Here is a 22981-nt window from a genome sequence, read left to right on the forward strand (position 1 = left end):
AGCCACGGGGGCAGCCAGCAGCCCTGGATGAAGGGAGAGAGAAAAAGCAGCAGGAAGGCTTGCGCCGGGGGCTAACCCAACTTTATTGAAAAGAATCCACAGAGGACAAGCCCCGCCTGCAGCACGCCCATGCCTCACAAAGCGGGGGTGAACAAGGGGAGTGCACCAACCAGGGACCAATAAGCGGATTAGGAGGGAGGGACGCTGGAGGGATGGACTCACATCTGGTCCAATGGTCTTGGTGGGTGGAGGGAGAGGGGTCACATGCCCCAATGGGGCGTCGAGGTTTAGAGGATTTCCAAGAGGGGAGGTATCCGAGGGGGCAGGGACTGACGGGGGCCATATAAGGGTAATTAGGGAGGGCTCAGGTGATGGACACCGAACCTTCGGGAACAACAGGAGGGGTCTGGGTGATTGATAGGGAAAGCGCCAGAACAGGGGGAGGAGAACAACCATATAGGAGCACCAGGGGGGCGGCTTGGGTCTGGGGTAAACCAACTGGGAGTAGGAGTGGGGAAGGTAGGGATGAACCACTGGGGTGCAGAAAACATATAAACAGTAAAAACCTCGCATCACCACATCTTACTAAAAGCACAGTCCAACAAAGGTCAATGCAGCTCATCATTTAGAGTGCTCTTGTACTTCTTGGAATACCATGATCCCTTTTACTAGCTTTTGCAAGTAATGTCTGCTTGCCTGTAAAAGGTATTATCCTTTTCCATCCTGGCAAGTTACAGACACTGGTTATATGTACCTCCAGGTCCCTCTGAAAAGCTGCAATTTCACATGCCCAGGTCATGCAAGAAAAAGCTAATGACAAAAATTTTACTATACCATTTTCCTCTTGGTATCAATGGCCATCATTAGCATACCAAGCCTGTCCTCCACTCCTTTCCGTAAAGAAGGGGAAGTCTTTCAGACTCAGAATCTTAACTATAAAGAGGCAGAAGGCCTAGGTAATATCTAAAAGCCCATAGCTGACAGGTTTTTTCTCAAGGACACACAGCTTTTCTAGCTTGAATGCTAAACACAGGACAAGGACAAACTTTCCCAGGAGTTAGTCCAGGGCAATGGCATGAACTTTCCAGGTGTTTAACAACCATCACAACATTGTCGTGCCTGCTCCAGGGAGAGGCAAATCTCTGATGTTTCCTTTTCCAGTCTCAGCCCAGCACAGTGCATGTCTCAGCAGTTCTCCATGGCACACTTTACCCTTTGGGAGGCCATTACTGGAGACACAACCAGAAGATGCTCAAGATCCTATGGTCACTACTGCTGTATAAATCCTTATACAGAACAAATATATACTGTACTTCAGAAATTAGGATAACCTATTCATAACTGCTAGAGCTCAAAACCCCTGCTCAGACTGAGGCAATATTTCTTTCACACACTGGAGATATATGTGCAGCACCTGTAGCTGTACTCAAGGTATCATGAGTGGTGTTAGCAGCAAAGACATACACCTACTTAAGTTTCAATACTGTGTAGTCTGCCAGGTTCCCTGGGGGATATCTATAGCCTACAGTACAATTTTGTAGCTATTAATATACAAGTTGGCTAAATTAAAGCTATCTCATGTACAATTGTACGTGCTGCAATCATGCTTTCAATCACAGGACAGAAAATATCACAAATAGCTTAGAAGCAGACTTAGCAACAAACACCAAGGTTTTTATGGGCACACCTGCCTGCACAGACAAGCACAACTGGCTTCAGTATGCAGCTGGAGGACAGCCAATGCCTGGCCACGCGTGATGTGAGGACATGACCACTGGACTCTAGCATAGCACAGCAAAGCAGTGCAAACCCACTGGCACAGGCACAGCCTCCAGTGCTCCCTGTTTCTGAACAGCACAGTTTTTCCTCAGTGCTGGAGCCACACACCATTCCCCAGCATGCTGCAGGGAAAACACTGCACACATTTTCCATCTGTGGCTGAAGAGGGTCCTGGCACAAGAATGGGGTTCTTCTCCATGGGAGAAGGGTCCGAGTTACTCCTTGGTTCAGAAGAAAATTTTACAGCATTATTTTATTCAGGCAAATTATTAAATCTCCCTTGTGTCTCAGTTTTCCCACTTGTAAAATTAATTTATCTACTTGAAAGAAGCACACATCTAAGCAACACTTCAGAGATGAAAATCTCTAGGTAGGTGCTTATTAAATATGAAGAACAAGTAAAACTGCGCACAGAACGGTTATCATATCACATCTACGCATTATTTTTGTGTAGCTTCTGTAGATTTTAATACTTATTTATTCTTTTAAAGAAGATATAGAGAAATACAGTCTGCATTCAGCTGCTGCAAATAGACACTTTAAAGGGTTAAGGTGCAGATATCTTTTAATTAATCAACAGCAAAAGATGGATCTTTCAATGTCACTGGCAACTAAACCAGTTTAAGAGATACCAGTTTCTTCTGCCCACTTGTCTCTGATCCCCAAGTTGGATTTATGCAACCAATTTGAGATGCATAGTATAAGTACATCCAGTGAAACTACCTGGATGATAAATTAAAAAAAAAAAGAAACAAAAAACAACACGTACACACCCATTCCTTTCCCAAAACAGAAAGAGGTAAAAAATGTTAATCTAGACCAATTTAACATCCTGGTTGAGTAAGAAGCTTTGTAAACATGGTAGGATAGCTGGGGCACCCAAGCTCCTACATGGAAATACTGAGCTACACTCTAACTTGATTTGGGGAAGACAGCTGGGGAAGCAAAATGGCAAATATCTCCTGGGCTGGCTATGAACCTGTCTGCTAATTTCATCATTTTTTTTCAATTTTAGTTTTGATGAGGCCCTCAGATACATTCGTACTGCATGGGGAGGTCCAGATGTGGACACCCCTCTCTGCTACCCAGCATTCCGCATGCAGAGTTGGCACATTATAAAGCCCAAGAGGAAGAAGCTTCATGAGCTGAGAAATCACACACTCCTGGATGCAGAGAAGACACCAGATGCACACCGCAGCAGCTGTATACATTGTGCTGCACATTAGCTGTAGACCTGCTTGCAGGCACACTACCAAATATCCATTGGTTTCAGGCATTTTCTCATGCTGCTGCCAGGCAGGGAGGGACAAACCACTGGTGCCACTGGCAGCCACTTGCTGCCTGGGACTGCCAGTCAGCAGGTGTCTGGACCCAAGCAGCAGAAAAAGTTGAAAAAGAGACTGGCCTTTATAAGACTGGCCCCATTTTGGATATGCAAAGGGTATCCAGCACAGGTTTGTACATGAATCCCCAGGAGCATCCTGCGGCCTCCCAGCTGGGGACTGCACCCAAGCGCAGGGGACTGCATGGTCCAAATTGCACGGTGAGTACACTGCCAAGAGGAGGCAACCTGGGCCACTCCTGCATTGCATGTATGGAAATGCAAGTATCTTAGAGGGGAACAAACGCTGCAATCCAGATGAAACAGAGGGTGTTCAAGCTCACACCTAGAAAAGTCCTGGCAAACTAAGCTTTAAGCTAAAATACACCCTAAGTGCTCAAGAGAGGTCACATAAAGATAACCTAGCTACCTATCAGATTTCAAACCTTTTCTCTCCAGCTTCTCTCACTTAAGAAACTTGTGTCAACTCATCAACCCTGTCAAAATCAACAATTTGAAAATCAAAGCTTATATGTGGTATTAATTGGGATGTTTCTGTTTGCTACAAAGCCACCAGGGCTTTGCATTTCTATCTTGTGTGATTTATCTCTTGTCTCAATAATATATGAACTGTATATCCATTTTATTTGGCAAGAATAATAATTCCCAGTATTAAACTCTGTTGTTTTGAATGAGAACTGAATGCATGCAACAAGTTCCTATTTAATATGCAATTGTTAATAGAATGAGAACAAAGTTCCTGCTAAAACATTCATAACACAAATAATTGAACAGGAGAGGCACCAGTGCTAGAATTCTCAGATGCTAGATCCTGAAATTCTCGTCAGATGTTGGAAGCTGAGTAGCTAGAACAACAAGGTTCCATCTGTTTGTATTTATTGGCAAGGGAGAAGTGGTTTATGTAAATTAACTGCTCCAGATGACATCAGACTCCCTTATTCCGTTTTCTTACTGGGAGAAGAAGAAAATCCCTTCCAATGCAAGTTTTGTCCAGCTTCCTACACCAGCAAAAATAAAAAAAAAAATCCAGACAGCAGAAAGCAATATTTGAATAACTATCTGTCCTATGATTTATGTTTTACAGAGGTGCACAGCAAATGGTGCTTCATGAATACTGCATCTGCTTAGGGAAGCCGTTCTCTGAGTTTCAAACTCACCAAATAGGGCAAGGCATTGCAGTAGATTTCAGTAAGAAGTGGCACAGTCTTCCACGCAAATCACTGAGATGCAGTTACAGCATTGTGAATTTCATTCCAGTTTGCCACTTAATTATTGCATGGCCTTCAGGAAGTTACTTTAAATCTCTCTTTTCTTTCTGCCCACATATTTCTTTATATTCACTTTAGAGGTGGAAAGGAAGAATGGGTAAAGGGCTTGAAAGATAGTGCTGGTTTTCCACCAGGAATAAGGCTTTACTTCTGGATGGCTTTTTTCTTCAAAAAAAAGCTTTCAAAGTGTAGTCTTCATACAATGGAAACTGCTGTGAAGTGCTCCAACGCTAACATACACCAGGATTATGCCTTGCAGTTCTGGATTTGATACTGTTTGGTGCTATTTGATGCTGGATTTTATTCACAGTGCTCCTCTTACCCTCAGGTTTAGGTGCTCATTAAGAACAAGGTCCAGGGGTTTTGCTGTTCCCCAGTTTGGACATAGGATTTTAGTATAAAGGGAATATAATAAGCTTGACCTGGGCAAGACAAATTGTCCTGAAAATGGTAGAAACACAAATCCTGCATTAAAAAAAACCAAACCTGTCTCCTACCACATAAAAAAGCTTCTTTTCTGAATCATGGAAGCTTTAAAGTGTTTCAGGTTTTTTAAATAGCCACAGTGTCAAAGACAGCTTTCTCCTCTGATTCATAATTTGACATACCTTATTATTTCATTTCAAAACTCTCCCCACGCTAATCCTTTGCCAAAAAGCCAGATTGAGACAGACATACAATGGTTAGAATTTCAGCTCAAAGAGTTAAAATCATGCTGTCATGACAATTGTCAGCAAAGTGGTGTATCAGTGCCTGGAAAAGTAGATGTGCTGCCATCCACGTGATAGCACAGTAAGCTTTGGTGTTTACAGAAAAAAAAATATTTTCCACAACAAAAAAAACAGCTTTTAATGCAATCTTTTCTTTTTTTTTTTTTTTACAGCCTAGTTTAAAATTTTCTGTAACATATTTTACTTAGTAAGAAAACAAAAAAAAATCTCTTCACTTCTGTACTTCAGTCACACTTGCAGACCCAAAACAACAGCAGAAAAGACAAGTGTAAGATTTAATTAGTTGGATATGTGCTTTTCACTTGATCTGAATTTAGAGAATATACCATTTTCTTCTTTTATGTTAGAGTATGTTCCGTCCATATCATTGCAGTGCCAACGCGGGCACATTCTTAAGTATGACTTAAGAGGGAAATTACATGAAAATTTAATTTAGGTGCACATTTCAAAAGCACAGCTACAACCAGAAAACACTAGAGAAGCAGGAATACAAATAATCAAGAAAGACCTCATAGTCCCCCTCTATTTGTAAACACAAGACTGCCTGAGCACTGTGAAACAAAATAAAGCTACATCCAAATGCAGATACCAGCTAAATATCATAAATTGGCCATTGTGGGAGGTATCACCACAATTTTCACAGGACAGAAGTAAATAAATAGTTGACTTGCTGTTTATCCTCTCACAATCCTTTATTTTCTAAGACAACAGAACAAGAATAGTCCCCGTATCTCAGCTTCACACTTTTCCAAGGAATCAGGCTTCCAAGAGAGTGAATAAAAGGGTCTTCCAAAAGAATTTTCAGGGTCACAATTTCAGCAGGTACAGGGTTATCTGCCTCTTCTCCATAGCTAATCATCATGCACAGCTGGGAGCAATAAAATGTGCTGCAGTGGGGGCTGTAGGTGTTTGGTTGTCCCTGCTGGCTTCACATTGAAGGTGTTTCAATGGCTAGTGCATTTAGTGTCCAGGTTTACATTGCCCCTGAGAAGAGGACATTTGGATGCACTTACCCTCTGTAGTGCTGCAGAGGTGTTTACTTATTTATCTTTATTCACTTACTGCAGACAAGTATTTTTGTTCCTTTTCTGTGCCCTTCCAAAGCTCTTCCATGTGACACTGGAATGATCTGGTTGTAGCTCAGAGGAAGATGCCAATGGCTCTGCCGTGACTGTAGCTGACAGGGGAGAGGCAGCATGTGTAGGGAGGCTGCTTACAGGAGGAAAACCCAAAGGGATGGTTTCTCGAAAAAGTTGCTGGTGGGATCACATAGACTGGAAACATATGTTGTTCTTCAATGGCTGGTGCTCACCAATATCATGTTATTAATTCATCCAACAGCAGAAATCAGGGTCAAATCTCCATAATTCTGGGGATACATGACTTAGTGCTACCATCTCCTTATATTAGAAGCTAAGGAGAAAGCATAAAAACTCCAGTTATATACAGTAGCTTGGACTAGTGCAAGACCCAGCCCCAGCTGCTGTTCTTCCGGTCTGTTCTGGAACACAATCAATACAGTGAAGGTGCAGCTGGGGTAGATCAAAAATCCAAAAGCAGGAAAGGTATCCTGAGCCTGAAGTATCATTTTGAACATAGTAATCACTTTGGTAGTATGATGCTTTCTGGCTACTGTCAACTTCACAGTCCTTTGGGCTTCCCCATGTTATTCTCTCATTATCTTATGAAAATCTTGATTAAAACTTGCTAATTATGCTGTGCCAAAACATATCTGGTAGAGGCCAGTATGCAACACAATATATGTCTGTGTTGTGCTGGACTCTTGAGCAAGAAAATGCCACGGCTGCCACTGGTGCCATGCGGGAAAAATACAGGCTCCCTTGCAGAAGGGAGCAGGGTCTGTTGCCCCAGGCTTGCTCTCACCTTGGAGCCCTGTAGCACCTGTGAGACTACAATTTCACCACAAAGTGCAGCACAAGAACTTGATCTAGACTGACATCTCTATCCTATCACTTCTTCCACTTTCCAGAGGACTGGTTTAGCAGACTACAGTACCTATGATAAATCTGACTCCTATATTGCCCATAAAAAACAATTCCAAAAGGACCTTCATGCTAACTATTGTAGCTGACTGAAGTACCTGGCATACCAAACTACATTTATCTTCTCAAGAGTAATATCTCTTCTGGTACAAAAACAGTGACTACTCACATAAGACTTGTTTCTTTGCTTTCCTCCTCACGCAATGTCCTGATCAATGATAATCAAAATCTCTTTCTGAAAAAGTAGTGTAGGGTCTACAACCTATACATGTGGTTTAAAGACACATCTTTCAGAAACATTTCAACCTCTGTGCAAATTCAGTGGGGTTTTGTTTTCCCATTGTAATATTTTTTCATAATAAAATCCAAGATTTGACTTCATTAACTGAGAGAAAACTGCATATGTTAAAGGATGGTAAAAGCACTTTAAACTTCTTTCTAGTCTGAATATGCAGGGAAGTCAGGGTATAAATGCCATTGTAGACTTGTTCCCTATGAAATTCTGTTCATTAACATGAATATGATAATATTTTCATGGTAGGCCAGATTCAACTAGTATTAATATAGTACTCAAAAGAATAAAAAATATGCTTTTTATCTATTTATGTATATTGGAGACTGCATCTGTCAATGCTATAAAGATCCTTTGGTCTTGGTAAGTTGTAATTTATTGGAAGTGAGCAACTTGCAGTGTGTTTCTGTTCATGCTTCCCACAAACTGAAAAAAATCAGTTAATTAAATCATTTTGTTCTAATGTTAATATCCTTTATCATGTAGTACTCATTAACCAGCCACTGCATAAATGTGTAGCTGTGAGCTTAATAAAAGATATTAAAATATTTCTCAAATTTATTTAAGAGTAGCATGAAGCTCTCCAATCACAAAGTTTTGATCTACTTAAAGAGTAGCATGCTCTTTCTTACAGGAGTAGCATTCTTTTAAATCAGAGCCCTTTTTAAAGCAATCAAATCTCAGAGTTAATCAGAGCTCCTCTTCTGCAGTGGTAGAGGAAAACAGTCCCTCAGAGCAGTGCTTTATGGGAACATATAATAGCCGGGGCTAGCTCTCCACCATATGAAACCCCATTTGGCCTGAAGTGAAACTCTGCAAATAAGCAGAAAACATTCCACTCCTATTAAACACAAGTGAGAGAGGACCAGAATTTTCTGTATTTCACATACAGAAAGAGCACTTTTTTACACACAGATCTGGTGGAGCACATATGAAACAAATTTATTTCTGCAGTCTACAGGAAAACACTTCAACAAGCACTTAAAAATCTGAAAGGCAGGTGACTGTGATTAGCTATTTGTATAATTATCTTTACTGATCATAATCCACTTATGCAAAAAAATAGTGTACTTAGACACCGCAGTTGCTCCAGGGAGAGTCTACATGGGCATTGAAGGATCAAGTGTGCATTTCTGTTTCCAGGAAAACACTAAACTCTGGGCTGTTTGGTAGGGCGAGGTTCACTAAGACCCTAACCATGAAAATAACTTCAGGTCTGCCCTTCCAGATCCCACCCACAGCATTGCATGGAGTCCTGGTGCTTCTCTAGGGACACGGGAGACCCTCTGTAGCATCACTGCCCAAAGCCACCAGCATAACTAACACACATGCTGCCCATCAGAGCAATTTGTACCAGATGTCTACTTAGCTACTGCCCCAATAACTTTGGGTATTTGCATGGACTGCACTGGTTTTACAGAGGCCACATGTTTCACCCAGGACAGGTGACAAATCCCTGATTACACAGTAGAGGGAAAAATATTAAAAGCATCTTAAGAAGTGAAAACCTCATATTATTTTCCTAGTCTTATGTATTCCAAATGCTGAATGTGACAAGATCATACAATAGGAAGACAATCATGGAATGGCTTGGTTTGGAAGGAACCTTTAAAGGTCATCTAGTCCAAACCCCCAACAATTAGGGACACTTTCAACTACGTCAGGTTGCTCAAAGTCCCATCCAGCCAAACCTTAAATGTTTCCAGGGATAAGACATCCACAACTTCTCTGGGAAACTTGTTCCAATATTTCACCACCCTCATTGCAAAAAAATTTTCCTTTTATGTAGGCTGAATCTAACCTCCTTCAGTTTAAAGCCATTCCCCCTTGTCCAATCACTACATGCCTTTGTAAAAAGTCCTTCTCTGGCTTTCTTGTAAAATCCCTTTAGGTACTGGAAGGTGCTATAAGGTCTCCCTGGAGCCTTCTCGTCTCCAGGCTAAACAACCCCAACTCTCTCAGCCTTTCATCATGGGAGAGGTGTTCTATCCATCTAATAATTTCTGTGGGCCTCCTCTAGACCTACTCCAACAGATACACACCTTTCTGGTGCTGGGGACCCCAGAGCTGGGTGCAGCACTGCAGGTGGGGTCTCAGCAGAGCAGAGCAGAGGGGCAGAATCCCCTCCCTGGCCCTGCTGGCCGCACTCCTCTGGATGCAGCCCAGGACCCAGGACACGTTTGGCTCTCTGGGCTGTGAGTGCCCATGGCTGGGTCATGTCCAGCCTCTCACCCACAGCACCCCCAAGTCCTTCTCAACAAGGCTGCTCTCAATCTGTTCATCCCCAGCGTGTATTTGTTGGGATTGCCCTGACCCATGCACAGAACCTTGCATTTAGCTGTATTGAACTTCATGAGATTCCCCTAGGGCCTCCTGCCATGCTTGTCCAGGTCCCTCTGGATGGCATCCCATCCTTCAGGTATGTCAATAGCACCACTCAATCTTCAGATTTGCTGAGGGTGCACTCGATCCCTTTGTCTATGTCACTGATGAAGACATTAAATAACACTGGTCCCAGTACAGACCCCTGAGGGCACCACTTGTCACTGGTGTCCATTGCAACTCTGAGCCCTTGACCACAACCCTCTGGATGTGACCATCCAACCATTGAATTAATCTCTTTCCAATTTGGAAATAAGGATGTCATGGGGGGTAGGGTCAAAGACTTTATAGAAGTCCAGATAAACGACATCTGGACTTTCCTTGTCCAGTGATGGAGTTGCTTAGTCATACAAGGCCACTGAATCAGTCAGACAGGAATTCCCCTTGGCAAAGTGGTGCTGGCTGTCTTGAATTACCTCCCTGTTCTCCATGTTCCTTAGCACAGCTTCTAGGAGGATCTCTTCCACAATCTTCCCAGGCTGACAAGGTCAGTAGTTCTCAAGATCCTCCTGTCTACCCTTTCTAAAAACATGTGCAATGCTTCTCTTTTTCCAGTCAGTGGAGGCTTCGCCTGACTGCCATGACTTTTCAAGTATCATGGAGAGTAGTTTGACAGCTACATCAGACAATTCATCAGGAGTCTGGGGTGCATCTCATCAGATCCCACAGATTCATGTATGTTCAGGTTTCTCAAGTGGTCATGAACCTGATCATTATCCCCCCGATCCCTGTCTTGCAGTCCACTGACATGAGAGGTTTGGGAAGAGAGATTAACATTGAAGAATGAGGCAAAAACTGTTCAGTGTCTCAGCCTTCTCCTCATCTGTTGTTGCCAGTTTGCCAGCATTGTTTAACAGGGACTGGTACTCCTTCTTTGACATTCCTTTTCTGTCTGTAGAAGTCCTTCTTGGTTTTTTTCATGTCTCTTGTCAAGTTCAGCTCCAAGAGCACCTTGGCCTTCCTCGCCCCATCGCTAAACAACCAGGCAGCATTCCTATATTCTTTCCAGGATACCTGTCCCTGTTTCCATTGTCTAGACATTCTTGCCCGTTAGTTTGATCAGCAGGTCTTTACTCATCCATGCCAATCTCTTCCCTTCCTTTTCTGATATTTTACAGCTCAAGAGTATTTGTGCTCTAAGGAAAGTGTCCATAAAGATCTGCCAGCTTCCTTGTCCCTGAGGCAGTTCCCCATTCTACTGACTAATTCCTTGAGCAGCCAGAGTTTACTTTCCTAAAATTCAGGGTTCTGACTATACTCTTCACCTGTCCCACATTCCTCAGGACTGCAGGCTCCACCACTGATGTTCACTGCAGCCCTGGCTGCCTCCAGCCTTGATGTCACCCATGAGCTCACTTGCACTTGTCACCACCAGGTCCAGTAACAGATGCCCTCTGTCAGGGCCGTCCATTACCTGGCTTAAGAAGTTGTCCTCCATGCATTCCAGCAGTGCCCTGGACTGCCTACAGCTCACCGTGCTTCTTTTCCAGCAGATGTTGGGGGTTGAAGTGCCCCAGCAGGATGAGATCTGGTGAGTTCAGTGGCTCCTGTGGCTGGAGCAAGAAGGTGTTGCTGTCAACAGGCTGCCCTTGATCAGGTGGCCTCTAACAGACACCATCCACAAGGTTCCCTTTGTTACCTCAGTCTCTGATTCTCACCCATGAACTTTTGACCTGTTTGTGGCTGTTCTTCAGAGAGAGCCCTCCACAATCCATTCACTTCCTGATGTAGAAGGCAACCCACAGAGGGCCTTGCCTGTCCCTTCTGAACCACCTGTAGCCATCAATAGCTACACTCCAGTCATGGGATTCATTCCACCAGCTTTTAGTAAAGGCAACTAGGTTGTAGCCTTCTAGCAGCATGGTGGCTTCCAGCTCCTGTTTGTTTGAAGATTATAATGGAGAGCTGATTCATGGTCAAGGAGAAGTCCACAGAGACTTAGTGAGGTGAAAGTACCCAAGTAAGTGACTGGCATCCTTACATCCTTATTTATTCTCTGAAATCCCTCAGTTCTTCGGTAAGGACTGAGATCTACATTCATCTCTCCAAGCTTATTGTTTGCTTTCAGGTCAGAGGTAGTGAGAAAGGAAAATGTGTCTGTGGCTTATAAAAAGGCCTGTCTCCCCCTCTCTCCAGGGGGAGCAGAGAGGACAGCGTGCCTCTAGTTACCCTGCAGCTCCACTCAAAGGCAGCGTTACGGCTGTATTGACAGCAGGTCTGGGTTGAAGAGAAGTTTCTCCTGGGTCACCTTGGAAAGGATCATAGAAAGGATCAGCAACATGGTGTGGCTAAGATATTACAGAGTGTTTTGTTTGTCCTAGGGGGAGCAGACACATAGTATCTGTGGTGTATTAGTCTCTTCTGATTCTGCACAAGGCTCACCTACAGTGTCCTGAGGACTGAAATACTTTGTTCCTACTACAGTCTTCTCTTTTGAAATAGGGCACATGGACAAAATTTGGCAGGGTGCTTCAGGCACAGAGGTGCTCTTAAAAACTCCTTGTAGCTCTCTCATTGATGGTATCATTGTCTGACTCCCAAGATGATACAGGTAAGCCTTAAGGCAAAAAAAAAAGAAGAAAGGGAGGGCAGGGCTTTTGGGGTTTGTTTGGATTGGTATTCTCATAGCAAACAGTAGGAAAAAAGTAACTCAATTCAGTACTTACTTACAGTCCTGGAAAACAGAAACCACTAAGCTATTTTACAGTGCTGTTCTTCCACTTTTTGCAGAAGTTTAGCCCTAATACCTATTGCACTAATGGCCAATGCTGATTCATGAACAAGCCTATCAGCTCAAAGTGAAGAGAACAAAGACACGTTATCTTCCAAAACAATCACAAAAAGCAAGAGTCTCTTATATTTGCTTGAATAGGAGCAAACACTTCTTTTTGTTTAACATAGATCTAGTCTTACAGTCCAGTTCAGAATGCCTTTCCATAGAACACTACATGCTATTCAGGACAGCAGAGGTCCTTAAAAGTTTAACAAAAAGCTTTTTCACGGATTTTTTTTTTCTTTGACTGAAAACTCCCTGCTGGGGGGCATAAAGGTTTGGGGGCTGGATAATGTGCTCAGTGCAAAAGAAAATGCTAAACATGTGAAAGCAAGGGGTAGACAAGTTTCCAATTTGTCGCACAAAACTCTCAAAATGGCCCATTTAACCTCCGAAATATTTGTGGGGATTTGCCTTTTCACAGTCCCCATGCTTTTCTACAGCTATTTTCCTGCTGGCACTGTTTTAACTTGTGAATTTAAATCCTCCCTATATGCACAAGCACAACTCCTAAATGAATAAAAAGTTTATTTCTTCAAGGTGGAAGCAAGACATGGTAGGATAAACTGACCAAACACAACTAACAGCACAAGCTGCTGCACCTTCCTCCAGTGTGGAATCTTGTTGCACCTCTCAATAATCCAGATAAATTAAATACCCTGTCAAAAACATAAATTACTAAAAAAATTTCTGCTGCATGAGTTGACTTGATGGCTGGGAGAATGTTCAGAAAGAACTAGGTCTGTACAATTTACAAACCTTGGAGGGGCAAGTCAGGGAAGATGTTTCAGCCTTTCTAGGATGAAGCAGTTTCATAGGCTGTCTCTCTGGTAGAACTGCACTGTCCCCGTGTGGACACAGATGTAGGTAGCATTGTGTCATGCACTGCAGTTCCTTACTTCTCTGTTTATCCTTAGGAATTCCAGTGCTAGCTAGGTACCTTCACAACGCGATAGCTTAATCCATGCAAGATATCGAGACAGAAAACATATATAATACATGAACTGTGTTCTTATAACTATGAAAATACAACCTGTGTGTGAACAATGGGAAGCCTTTATTTTCTGGGATTAGCAAGTTGCAAAGAGAAAGTGATTACATAATAATTTCTAAATGTGTCACTGAAAATGAATACCAAAGCTCATTTGAAGACTGTTTTGAGGCCATCTGAGAGGCTTTGAACTCTTACTCTCTAGTACACTCTGCTGTTCCAAAGCTAACTGCATTAATGCAGGAATGGTAGTGAAACCTCTAAAGAAAACACATACCCATCCTCCTGATGGCACTAGGAGGACTGATTCATCCTAGACATCCTTCCCTTTCCCCTGGTGTTGATGCTACCTTGCCCTCTTTTTAACGGTTTATTTTTTCGTCTCCTTTGTTCAGAAACTGGCATAATTTTGTTAGATGCTTAGCGATATGTGTATACAGAACCGAATCTTGGCAGATGGTGTGTATCTCAGGAGCCTAAAGATGCATGGTTTTAGCGCCAAGAATGCCCAAATCTCATTTACTCTTTGTTTAGTTGCATCTGGGAGAGTATCCATCTCTGTTCTGGACAAAACCTGTGGAGTGGTCCTGCTCAGCAGAGGCAATGAAGAGCCAAACGGCTCTCTTCTGATTCAACACAATCTATGACGAGGTGCTATTTTCATTTCTGTATCTGGAATATTAAAGAGGAAGAGACAGAAATGTGTGTTCCTTGAGGCTTTGTTACATCAAATGTTCTGTGATATGTTGTCTCAACATTTGCTTGTTTCTGGCAAGCTGACATTTCACAACCTACAGTGAACAGGAAATCACCAATAATTATTCTGTTTACTTTTAGATGTGGAACATACATTGCTCATCATTAAATGACAGCACCATAAAGACGTGTTAGCTACAAACTTTGACTGAACTGCAAGAAAATTACCCTTGGCCATTTTAAACCCAACTGTATGTTACCAACTGCATGTAACTAGTCTGGTTGTGGCATCTCAGCAAAGTATTTAGCCAGGATGTTTACAGAGTGACTGGGGCACAACAAGGAGAGTGAAATTTTCCTCAAATTTTTCAAGCCAGTATTTGTACCCATGCCTCTTGAGATAAAATACAGCTCAAAAGTGATGTATTTTGAGGTGCAGAGTGAAAGTCAATGAACAAAGGACAAAGCATCCCAAATACTGAAAAATTAACATTGAACGTTTACATTATTTGAAGACTTACTCTTGCATTGCAAAGTCTCTGTGCTAACCCTAGCTAGCTGGTAGCCATTACTCAGGAAACTGATGTTAGTTGGTATTATAAGGGTCTATTTCCTCTGCTCTTCTAAATTAAGCACAGCTGAAGATGGAATGACATGCAATTCTGTCTTTGTATTGCAGAGGATGTGGCTGGTTTGTATCTTTACTCTTTGAGCAGAATAAATCCACATCTAAGAAGTCATTCTGGAAGTTCATAATTGCATCCAGATGATCACATTTTGGGGTCTGATATCTACAGTCTTCATAATACAGAGTACTTTAATCATTCCCTAGGATTAAACTTCTGGTGCCCACAGCCAAGAGCCTGGGCATCTACAAACAGAATTAAAACTGGACTTAAGAGTAGATCTGCAAAAATATGACATTCATATATACCAGCAAGCATCAAAGTGCCAAATTTCAGTTCTAAACTATCTTTCGTGTCTTCTTGCAATTTTCAGGCATAAACCTGGAGTTGGACACCTAACCCAGTTCACCTTTGTTTCCTACCCAAGATGATAAGTCTAGTGAATAAAGATGATGAACCCTAGTGAATAAAACATTTGGGTTAATCTTCTGTCAGCCAAGTAGAACAAGGCATGCTCTCACATAGGCCTCCTCCACAGGCTGCAGGTGGATCTCTGCACCCCCACTGACCTCCATGGGCTCAGGGGCACAGGTGTTTCCATGGTCTGCACTATGGGCTGCAGGAGAATCCCACCTGCAGTGCCTGGAGCACCTCCTCCCCCTCCTTCTCACTTCACTTCATGATGTGCTTGTACTATGAGGAGCAGCTGAGAGAGTTGGGGGTGAAAAGGAGGAGAAAAGGAGGCTTGGAGCAACCTTATTGCTCTCTACAAGTGCCAGAAGGGAGGTTGTAACCACATGAGGAGTCAGCCTCTTCTTCCAGGCAACCAGCAATAGGACAAGAGACACAGTCTTAAGCTGCACCAGAGGAGGCTTAGGATGGCATTTTTTCACAGAAACAGTGATTACATATTGGAATGGGATGCCCAGGAATGTGCTGGAGTCACTGTGCCTGGAGGTGTATAATGAAAGACTGGATGTGTCCCTTAGTGCCATGGTCTAGTTGACTCGATGTTCAGCCATAGGTTGGACTCAATGATCTTGGAGGTCTTTTCCACCCTAATTGACTCTGTGGTTCTGTGGATCTTTAGTTCACTGACCCTGGTTCTTCTATAATTGTTCCTCTCTTTTCTGGCCACGATCACATCTTTGCAATAACTCTTTTTTTCTCTCTTTCTTATATAGATTATCACAGAAGTGTTACCACCATTACTGATTTTCTTGGCCTTGGCCAGCAGCAGGTTCATCTTGGAGCCAGTTGGCGTTGGCTCTGCTGGACACAAAAGAAGCTTCTCACAGTTTCTCAAAAAAGCCACCTCCGTAGCACCCCCACTACCAAAATCTGGCCACACAAGCCCAGTACAACAGAGGCTGAATAGTGGCACTATACTTCTACTGAAAGAGGGTTAAGAAATTCTCACTAAAACCTGGCACCATTCTCTTGCAATAGGATGTCCTTATCCAGGTGCTGCATGGGCCCTGCTAAGTCATGACAACACTGCGATAAAGAACCACACTCCTTCTACAAAGGTTACAGTCCTTTAAAAACTTCCTAAGAGACATATAATACAGTATGGTTTGTTTTCAGAGTCCCACTGTGTTACTGCCAATTGAATAACAGCAAAATTCAGACCAAGAGGAAGACTCAATGCTGCTGATTCAGGTGATAACCTAGTATCTGTGAGACAGTGGTTTAATTCCTCAACCCTTGTTAGTGACTTTTGGTGTCATCCCAGGAGACTTCCTTAAAACTTCTTTTCCTACATCTCCTTTTTTATAAATTTGGCTGCTGCCATTAACTGTATACACTGACTACTTGCTCTCCACCCTTCCCTGACCACATACACAGGTAGGTGAGCTCTCAAATACTACCATAGTGCAGCTATTGGGGAGCTTAGATAAAGCTGATGTAAGAAAGAAGAAAGAGATCCCTCCTGTGCTTCACATGGTGCATGCTAATGAAGGACTATGGAAAGCACTAGCAGAAACATGTTAATTTGCTTTTAATTTTGTAATTTCTTTAAATATATACAACCTGAGAATAATTTGCTGCTCATGGAATTATTTTTAATTGGTGTGATGGTGGAAATATTGGACTATTAATCAATGGCCAGGATCAGCTATTATTCACGTACATAATAGGAAGAGATCCCCCATGAGTTTACAGTATAAGATTGCTGGTACACACAGCTGTTTAAGTGTAAACTAATAAGAGTTTACTAAAACAAAGTGTTTGAACTAGACTTGCAGGGGGGAGAAGGAAACCATCACAATTTTTTTGCAAGACAGAAAAAAATACATTTATACAGGGCTTCTGGTTCATTACATTCCCCAGGAACATGGATCTCACAGCTGGAGGGTTTCAAGAGAAATAAATGTGGGAGTAATTAAAGAAAAATATTTTTGACTATTTCCTAAAAGTCTTTACTTCAAAAATTGATTGGGAAGTTGTCTAAAATCAATTACCTAGATGTGCAGAGGGGAGCCAACAAGAGAAAATAAAAAGGGCTTAGTGACGTTACAAGCCCAAATCTGAAGCAACACAATCTCTGTGGCAGCAGCAGCAGGCAGTTCAAGGGTGGAACAACTGCTGCATGCAGGGGCAGCTTCAGTGCTAGGGAATGCCAAGGACTTTCTGTTGCTGGATGAGAAGGAGTCCTGTAAAGCCACAGCAGGGCTCATTGAGGTAAAGAGTCCTCAGATCCAGGAGGGACACATGTGAGCCTCCTTTCCTACTGTGACAACATTGAAAAGCAGATGTTGGAGCAGATGACCTGCTCCCTGTATTTAAACAGCTGCCTCAGCCCCTCTCACTGCTGCTTCATCACTTCCTTCTTTAGTGATGTCCAATATGTAGAATGTGGTTAGTGTTAAGAAGAAGCCTGTAACACTGCAGGAGAGTTTGTGTCTGTCTCCCTACTCTCCTTAGAGCAAGTCACACTGGAAACTCTGTCCTGAAGAAAAATCAAAGCTGTGGGCCTTTTTTCCTCCTCTTCACAACTGGCTTTGACTTGAAGGTTTCAGTTAAAGAAGCAAAAAGGCTACACTCTGCTGACGAGCAGAGGAAATTAAAATAAGAACTAAACAGGCAAGGTAGCCTTCTGATTATACAAGCATACAAGCTGAAGCAAAGCCAGGCAAACAGATGAACAGACAGGACAAGAAATGGGAAGGTTAAAACAAAATAATGAAACTATCTAAGGAAGATTAATTTAAGAATTCTGGAGCCTGTTTGCAAAAAAGAAGGATGGGACACCATGACTGATTAATTCCTTTCTGAGAAATGTGTCATTGAAAAGCCATCTCTTCTTTGCCTTTAAATTCAGCTTTCACCTTGTTTCTGCATCATCCAATATTAATTAAAATAAAAAGTATGTGACATAAGAACACTGGGAAAAGAAGGCAAATTTAGAATACAAATTTTTAAATCCCTCTCAGAAGTGGTTTAGTGGCCTTCACTTGCATCAATATCAATCTTCTTGCTGGAGAAACCAGTGTGTTTGCTCCATCTCCAAGTCCTAACTGCTCAAAAAGGATTTAAAGCTGTTCCTTTTGAAGTGTGCATTTGCACTGTGAAAATGGGTAACTAATGCCAGTTAGCACCAGCTAGTCTCTCAAGCAGGTATTCACATAAATTTTGTTCGATTTCTTGTGAACACCTACAAGCCCCAATAACAAACAAGCATCAAACTGTGCTACCCCTAGACAGGTAAAGAGCCTGAAAACAGTCCTTACAACTTAAATATTCATTGTATCATACATTCATAGGATCATAGAATGACCAGGGTTGGAAAGGACCTTAAAGATCATCTAGTTCCAACCCTTTGCTATGGGCTGGGATATCTTCCACTAGATCAGTTGATCAGAACTCCTTCTAACCTGGCCTTAAACACTTCTAGGGATGGGGCATCTGCAACTTCTCTGGGCAACTTGTTCTAGTGCCTCATCACCCTCTCAGTAAAGAATTTCTTCCTAATACCTGATCTAAAACTACTTTCTTTCCTTTTGAAGCAATTTCCCCTTGTCCTGTCACTACATGCTCTTGCAAAGAGTCTCTCTCCCTCTGCCTTATTGATTCCCTTCAGCTACTGGAAGGCCACAATTATGTCACCTGAAAGCCTTCTCTTTTCCAGACTGTACAAACTCAACTGTCTCAGCATTTCCTCATAGGAAATGTGTTCCATCCCTCTATCTTGGCGGTCTCCCTCTGGGCTCACTCCACCAGGTTGTTGTCCCTCCTTGTCATGAGGATCCCAGAGTTGGATGCAGCACTGCAGGTGGGGTCTCAGCAGAGCAGAGCAGAAGGGCAGAATCCCCTCCCTCCCCTGCTGCCCACACTCCTCTGGATGCAGCCCAGGACACGTCTGGCTCTCTGGGCTGTGAGTGCCCATGGCTGGGGCACATCCAGCCTCTCACCCACAGCACCCCCAAGTCCTTCTCTCAGGGCTGCTCTCAGTCTGTTCATCCCCAGACTGTGTTGATACCAGCTACTGACCCAACCCAAGTGCAGCACCTTGCACTTGGTCTCATTAAATTTCATGAGGTTCCCATGGGCCTACTTCTCAAGCTGGTCCAGAAAATTGTAGGCATTGCTCTGTAGGTGTCTGTATTTTTTCCTAGCACCAGGAAGAAAAAGTTAAACTGGAAATGTTGGAGCGTTTGCCATTTGTCAATGCATTCCCTCAGAACAGGAGGAGTTTACTGTCCAGAGCATCCAGCGTGCCTGACCAATGATCCCCAACCAAGCAATACAATGCAGTTTTCAAGCTCTTCTGCATGACTTTCACACAGGTTAAGACAATTTATCTGGACTGAAGTTCAGCAATTCCTATGCCCTCAAACATGCCATTCCCCAGTAGGCACGAGTGGTGAGACAGCAAAAACACTAAATTTGGTCTGCTAGACAGGGCTTTCTCCACAAAAAATCTTTTCCTTTCTAATCCTTTTTGTCTTCAGTGCTCCTTTCTTTTTCTGCAGAACAGCTATAGTGCAGTGTATTTTCCACATGCTGCTGAATTCATCTGAACAATCAGTTTTCCTTTCTCTGCACTTCTGTTTTTGCTGCTGCTAGAAGTAGAAAGACCAGAACTCCATGACTAAAATGAATCTCACAACATTTCAAGCATTTTTGGAACAAAAATATATTTACATTTTGGAGAATGCTTGTCCTTTTAAGAGATCTAGTCCCATTTTAGGGATCTAAGTTATGTGAATCATTTAGTAATACTTTTGTTCATTCTCTCCTCTTAATATAACTCCCTTTTGTTGCATGCTACTTTTATCTAGTCAATAAAAGTACAAAGTAGACCAAAACTGAATGAGAATGACTGAGTTTTCAGATGGTTTCAAATTGGTCTTAAAGCAACACAGCCTCTAAAAGCCAATGAGAAGCCAGATACTCTGGGGCTCCCTTCATACTCCTTAATGTCTCTCTGCTATGTTTAACCTTTGTTTAACCAAATACAATACAAAAGTTAGACAGTTGTGCTTACAAAACTTTTTAAAAGGAATTCCTATACTTACAGATACAAGATAAAAATTAAGTAAAGTAAGAGAAGGAAACTGACCCAGGGAGAGAACACAGGAATTCTGGTCACAGTTTTGCACTGACCCACTGTAAATCTGATCATTTTCTATAAAATTTGATAAAGGCACTATCAAAGAGAAATATGCAATTCATTATCTAACTTGTGAGCTATTGCCATGTCTCTGCAACAGAAGGCTTTCAGCAAAGGAGCAATTTAATTTTCTAAAGCTGTTGACTTTTGCTACACTCCCTAAAATAAAGCATGTTGGTTTAGGCATGCTGACAAGATGTATGGATCTGCTTATTGTACTGAAATTAGACTTTTCAAGTCTCTACAAATACAAGTATTTCAAGATTTGGCAATGACTTTCAGTGAATAGGAAAGGGTTTCCTAACCAGAAACAATGTGCTTTAATCTTCTGTAAAGAAGTATTTTGTGTGTAGTAAGGAAAGCCAGTGCTGGCAGAATGATGAATAATTACTTAGTTCCCTCATCTGTGCCAACTTGATTTAAACATAATGTGACCATGTCTAAGAACCCAAAATGTAATAACAGAAGATCTTTCTGAAAGATCACATTTACTCAGCTTTAAATCCCGCAAGTTTCTGTGACAGAAAATTCTTTGGGAGTATGTAGGTGGAGTAGAGATGCAGATAGATAAGGCACCCTTGTGTGCAGCCCACCACCTGTGCCATTGAGGTGACATGTGTGGGCTTCCCAGGGACACAGACATCCCCAGCACCCGTGAGCTTCAGCAGATGCCTGGTCTGGGCGGGGAGGAGCAGCTGGAGCTGCACATGGAAACTTCCTGGAAGGAAACAGGAACCAGATGGGCTGTGCAGAAGAAACCAGAAAGCCCTCTGAATGATAATCATGGAGATAATGGCTGCACAGGGAGGTCACTGGCTCCTTGGGTGTGCTTCAGCAGCAGGTGGAGGTCAAGGGGAGGAACGGAGGAGCTAGAGGAGGCTCTTCTCCTCCATCGCTGGTGGCAGCTTTCCAGTCCTGCTCTGGAGGCAGAAAAGGAGCACCAAGGTGGGCAAGTCTGGACCCTGGCTGCAGGAGCTGGGAGACCTCTAAGGTTACTCTGAGGAAAGTATTAGGAAGTGAGAAGATATCTACTATCTAGGCGTAGGTAAAAATTACAATTAATTCTACCTGTTTTCAGTACTGTAAATAACACCTGACTTCATATCTCACTAAAAAAACAATTATTGCTTTCATTCCCTCTTAACCAGCCTCCAGATGCTGCAGGGAATTTTATCCAAATTTCCCAATAATGGGCTGTCTCCTCAGGGAGAAGATGGAGGACCTAACAAGGGAAAATACAGACCACTTGGGGGAAGCTGCATGCTGGAGATACACTGTGGAAAGCTAAGGGCCAGGGGAAGGTTACCTGACAGCCTGCCATGGACCACCATGATGTAAAGCCATGTACTCAAGAGGCTGAATTAATTAATCCCTGCTAGAAGTAATTGCCCAAGTGAGGTCCTAGGGCCCTCAGAGAGCCCCAGCACCACAGATTCCAAAGAGAAGTATAAGCCCAGTGGGCTTAGCTCTGAACACGTATTGGGAAAAATGAACCCATATATTTCTGACAGACACATGCTTTTCCAGATGCACTGTTGCAGTGGGGATCCTGCAACACGCATATATCAAACCAGGAGTCCCGTGGAAAGGAAATATATATGGACAGACAGATTCTTGATAGCTGTTTCAGAGATGTTTATTTCTCCAGCCGCATGGCCGGGGCTCTGCCCAGGAACTGTTCCAGTCACGGGACCAAGGGTCCTTCTGCCCGCGCAGGGGAACACAAACCCACCAATGGGAACGAGGCTGAGCAGGGGCAGGGAAACCCCGTGTCTGTGCCCTCAGGGCCCCTCTCCCAGGGCTCCATGGCAGGGGAGGGACCCCAACACCTCACCCGTTTTATTTTAATAAAAGGAGAATGAAAACAACTGGATAAACATAACAAGAACAGTTTCAAAACAAAACAGGCCACCGTCCTGAGTCTTTAAATGTCCAATCAGATTCTGTGGAACATCTTAGGGCTGACAGAAGGGAGACAGGACTCTCTGAGCATGCTTTGTGGGGAAACTGAGGCAGGAGAGGGTTTAACTTCTTCCCTTCCCCTTTTCATCCCCCACTCGGCATTGGAAAGGGATTTTTGGGGAAACAATTGGCAAAAGCATGGTTTTGTGAGGGAAACCATGGGTGAAAAAACGGATTAGGAATACACTGGGGGTAATAGGACATAGGGTAAAAGGGAAAGGTGGGATTAGGAAAGGGAGACTGTAGGGGGGACTTACAATGGAGATATTGTCTAACATGACTACGATTTTTTGCATATATACTGCCTTTTACAGGAACACCATCAGGCCCAGTGACCTGCGACGCTTGTAACCCTTTTCTACCTCGTATAATTTTGAATTCCACGACTTCTCCATCTGCCAAGCTTGGGATGCATTTTTCAGGGTTATTCTTTTTAATAGCAGTTCTATGCACGAATATGTCTTGCTGGTTGTCACACCTTGTTATAAAACCATAATTTTGCTTAACATTATACCATTT

The sequence above is a fragment of the Corvus brachyrhynchos genome, unplaced genomic scaffold (assembly GCF_000691975.1).
Source record: "Corvus brachyrhynchos isolate BGI_N302 unplaced genomic scaffold, ASM69197v1 scaffold310, whole genome shotgun sequence".
Classification (NCBI taxonomy): Eukaryota; Metazoa; Chordata; class Aves; order Passeriformes; family Corvidae; genus Corvus; species Corvus brachyrhynchos.